The sequence below is a fragment of the Scyliorhinus torazame genome, unplaced genomic scaffold, assembly GCF_047496885.1.
Source record: "Scyliorhinus torazame isolate Kashiwa2021f unplaced genomic scaffold, sScyTor2.1 scaffold_1169, whole genome shotgun sequence".
Classification (NCBI taxonomy): Eukaryota; Metazoa; Chordata; class Chondrichthyes; order Carcharhiniformes; family Scyliorhinidae; genus Scyliorhinus; species Scyliorhinus torazame.
Window position 1 is genome coordinate 54766 of NW_027308896.1, and position 4886 is coordinate 59651.

At 50.9% G+C, this 4886-nt stretch overlaps 1 long non-coding RNA gene across 1 annotated transcript; it reads right to left on the reverse strand.

The window, feature by feature from the left end:
* Positions 1–3177: 3177 nt before the first annotated feature.
* On the reverse strand, positions 3178–4444 carry LOC140407108 (uncharacterized). The gene is made up of 2 exons (XR_011939456.1): positions 4321–4444; positions 3178–4064 (listed from the first exon to the last, which is right to left on the reverse strand). It is a non-coding gene; the product is annotated as an uncharacterized lncRNA (long non-coding RNA).
* Between the last annotated feature and the right edge of the window lie 442 nt (positions 4445–4886).

Genomic DNA, 4886 nt, shown 5'->3' on the forward strand with positions numbered 1-4886 from the left:
GGATCCCCCATCCCCCTCCCCGGCACGGACCCCCCCATCCCCCTCCCCGGCACGGACCCCAACCCCCGCCGCACACACACGCACACAACCCGAGACACACCTCTCCTCACACATTCAGACTGCGGCCACGCCATCGCCTGCCCAGAGCCAACCCCCCAGGCCATCACTCACCTCCTCGCTGGTCGGCGTGAACCTGGAGCACAGGGTCACGCCGATGAAAAGGAGGTTTAATTTACGTCGACGTGAACGGTCATCACGTCGACGGGACTTCGGCCCATCCGGAAGGGAGAATATCGGCAGGCCGAAAATCGGCTGCCTTGCGCAGACCCGTGCCATTCTCCGACGGCAGCGGCGACATTAACGCCCCGCCGACTTTTCTCCCTTCGGAGACTTCGGCAACCGGCGGGGGCGGGATTCACGGCGGCCAACGGCCATTCTCCGACCCTCTGGGGGGTCGGAGAATGACGCCCCTGATATCCCCCAGCAGGACAATCCCTCAAAGGGAAAATCTGTGGTGGTTGTTGTTCGTGGTTTGGGATGGTTTGGGTAGATAACGGGAAGCCAATGGATGTGGTATATCTGGATTTCCAGAAAGCTTTTGACAAGGTGCCACACAATAGGTTGCTGCATAAGATAAAGATGCATGGCATTAAGAGTAAAGTAGTAGCATGGATCGAGGATTGGTTAATTAATAGAAAGCAAAGAGTGGGGATTAATGGGTGTTTCTCTGGTTGGCAATCAGTAGCTAGTGGTGTCAGGGATCAGTGTTGGGCCCACAATTTTCGTAGATGATTTGGAGTTGGGGACCAAGGGCAATGTGTCCAGGTTTGCAGACGACACTAAGATGAGTGGTAAAGCAAAAAGTGCAGAGGATACTGGAAGTCTGCAGAGGGATTTGGATAGGCTAAGTGAATGGGCTAGGGTCTGGCAGATGGAATACAATGTTGACAAATGTGCGATTATCCATTTTGGTAGGAATAACAGTAGAAGGGATTATTATTTAAATGATAAAATGTTAAAACATGCTGCTGTGCAGAGGGACCTGGGTGTCCGAGTGCATGAGTCGCAAAAAGTTGGATTACAGGTGCAACAGGTGATTAGGAAGGCAAATGGAGTTTTGCCCTTCACTGCTAGAGGGATGGAGTTTAAGACTAGGGAGGTTATGCTGCAATTGTATAAGGTGTTAGTGAGGCCACACCTGGAGTATTGTGTTCAGTTTTGGTCTCCTTACTTGAGAAAGGACGTACTGGCACTGGAGGGTGTGCAGAGGAGATTCACTAGGTTAATCCCAGAGCTGAAGGGGTTGGATTACGAGGAGAGGTTGAGTAGACTGGGACTGTACTCGTTGGAATTTAGAAGGATGAGGGGGAATCTTATAGAAACATATAAGATTATGAAGGGAATAGATAGGATAGATGCGGGCAGGTTGTTTCCACTGGTCGGGGAAAGCAGAACTAGGGGGCATCGCCTCAAAATAAGGGGAAGTAGATTTAGGACTGAGTTTAGGAGGAACTTCTTCACCCAAAGGGTTGTGAATCTCTGGAATTCCTTGCCCAGTGAAGCAGTAGAGGCTCCTTCATTAAATGTTTTTAAGATAAAGATAGATAGTTTTTTGAAGAATAAAGGGATTAAGGGTTATGGTGTTCGGGCTGGAAAGTGGAGCTGAGTCCACAAAAGATCAGCCATGATCTCATTGAATGGTGGAGCAGGCTCGAGGGGCCAGATGGCCTACTCCTGCTCCTAATTCTTATGTTTTTAACGAAGTTGGTGGAGGAGGTCAGGGAGGATCTTCAGAGGTGGGATGCACTGAACTTAACATATGGGCGGGGATGGTGCCGAGGGTGGGGAGGACCCTGCTACAGAGGCAGAGGCAGCAGGGGTTTGGCGTTGCCGAACTTGCTTCATTATTATTGGGCGGCGAACGTGGATAAGGTGCAGCGATGGTGGGAAGGATAAGGGGTGGATTGGGTTAGGATGGAGGAGGAATCTTGTAAGGGGTCTAGTTTGAGGGCCACGGTGAGGGCAGCGTTGCCAATGGCTCCGAGTAGGTATTCAGGGAGCCCGGTGGTGCCACGGTGAAGATATGGAATCAGCTGAGGAGGCATTTTAGGGTGGAAGGGATGTCGGTGCTAACGCCGCTGTGCGAGAATCATGGGTTTGAGCCGGGGGGGATGGATAGTGTATACAGGGGGTGGGGGGACGTGGGGCTGGTCAAGGTGCGGGATTTGTATTTGGAGGAAGGGTTCGCCAGTGTGGAGGAGCTAAGGGAGAGGGTAGAGCTGTCGAGTTCAGGCATCTACAGGTTAGGGACTTTGCACAAAAAGTCTGGAAGGGGTTCCCTAGATTGCCGGGATACACCCTGCTGGAGCGACTGCTGCTTCCGGATGTGGAAGGGGAGGGAAGAATTGGGGATATATATAAGTGGCTGGGGGAGCAGGGAGGCGAGCAGGTGCTGAAGATCAAGGAGAAATGGGAAGCGGAGTTGGGAGGGGAGATCAATTGGGGAGTGTGGAGTGAGGCACTGCGAAGGGTAAACGGGACCTCCTCATGTGCAAGGATGAGGCTGATACAGTTTAAGCTGGTGCACAGGGTGCATATGACCTGGGTGCAAGTGAGTGGGTTCTTTCAGGGGGTAACAGATGAGTGTGAGAGGTATGGGCGGGGGCCAGCGAATCATGCACACACGTTTTGGTGTTGCGAAAAATTGGGAAGATTCTGGGCTGGAGTGTTCGGGGTCTTAGCCAGGATAGTGGAGGAGGAGGTGGACCCTTTGGTGGCGATATTTGGGGTTTCAGAGAAGCCGGAGCTCATGGAGAGGAGGAAGGCCGATGTCTTGGCCTTCGCCTCTCTGATTGCACGGCGACAAATTTTGCAGGAGTGGCGATCGGCATCGCCACCGGGGGTAGCGGCTTGGTTGGGTGACCTGTACGACTTCCTGCGGTTAGAGAAGGTAAAGTATGAGTTAAGGGGCTCAGCAGGGGGGTTTGAGGGGGATGTTTGTGACCGTGTTTGAGGAGCTGTTCGTCGTTGGGGTGGGGGGGGTGAAAATCTGTACAGACTGTATAGTTGATGTTGGGAAGTATGTTTCCCGGGGTGTGTATTCACTGTAACCTATTTTGATACAGGTTTGTCATAAAATACATTTTTTTTAAAAGGGAAAAACAGTTCGGACCAGTATTCTTACTTCCCTGTTTTATTGGAATTATATTTGAGAGTATACAAGACCAGTTCGGACCAATATTCTGACTTCCTCATTTTACTGTTTTTACCTTCTGCGTTTTGGTGCGAGGAATGTGCAAATAGCAAAATGGTCAGAGAATCAGCGCTCGTGGTGAATAGAGAATACGGTCGTTGTTCTGACACTACCCTCTGTTCCGCTCCTCTCCCCTCCCCTCCCCGTTAACCCCTCACCCGGAAAAGCTGATTCGCCTACGAGTGCACTGGGCAGCAGGTGAAACATTCGTCCTGCTCCAGGCAGCATTCATTGACCACAAGCTGGGCAGGTGTGGCTCAGACTATATCCTCGTCAGACACACAGAAAATCACTTCCGGTGCCGGCCCAGCAAACTGAATAGGATTTTTTTTCATTCTCCAAACTAAATTAAATTATTCAAGAGGTTGCTGAATTTATCCATCGTGATAAGTACATATCTAGGTCAACAGTCATGGCAACGGAGTTGCCTAAGTGGCCTAAGTATCAAGCCTAACTATGAGGCCGAAGTGTCAAGCCTTCCTCGTCACAAACATAAGTTCACAAGAGGCAAAGGTCACAAGCCTTTTTTAGGCCATAAAGTTGGAAAAGGACTTTGGTTGGTTTTCAATCTGTGTCTCTTGGAACTGGAAACAATTTTTAATCCCACAGGTTCTCCAGTTTCCTTCCACGATTGGTTGAAGCTCAGTTCCCATGGGCCCTAGGCCATGTCCCAGCGCTGACTGAGGACTGCTTTGTCACACGGGCTGATCACCAGGATTTTCATACTGTTGTCTTCGTCTCCTGACAGCTCACTGTCTAGACAGCAACGAGACACCTGGTGCTCGATACGGGACCCGGCTCTCTGCCAGCGCTGTGTGGAGCAAAGAATGTACAAGAAAGTCAAAGATTAGGTGGATTATTTTGCGCACACCGTCCAAACGTACACACTCTCCATGGATTAACGCACTCTCCACACAGGAACGCACACTCCATATACATGCACTGTCCACACACACACACACACACACACACACACACAATACCCAGGCTCTCACGGTCTGGAGGTTCGACTCGTGCCAGTTAGAGGTCCCACAGCCTGAGTGAAGTCTGGTAGTGAGTGACTTTACCTGTTTACCATCTCGATCGCTGCACGCTGTCAAAATAACCTGCGATCCTGGGAACAGGCTGCCCACAGAGAGACAGAGCTGCTTCTGTCTAATCTGCTGATCTCGAGTATACGTCCATTCCTGCGGAAATTTTTTTTAAAAAAGGTTAGCTGCCGAGGTTGGAATCAGGGATCAGCACCTGGATCTGAATGAGCCTCATGGTGAGTGTCTGTCCACACAGCACACAGCTGCTAAAGGAGAGAGGTTGTGAAGTGACCCTGATACCATGGACTGGAGTTCTGTGCAGCCAGCCCAGCCCTGCCCTGGATGTCTTTAGAAATGGTGGGCAGGAACTTTTCCTGGACGTCCTGCTCCCATTTCCGCCAGCCCCATTTTTCTGCTGGGGGCAGGGGCCTGAGTCACACAGGCGTGAAACCCGAACTCAGCAGGGTCCTTTGAAATTGGTACTGAGTTCAAACAGACCCCATTTTCATTTTTCAACAACCTATCTCGCAATGTGTAAGTTACAAAGTTATGGAGTGCGGCGCAAGGGCCTGGCATGGTGCTAACACGGGACTGAGGACAGT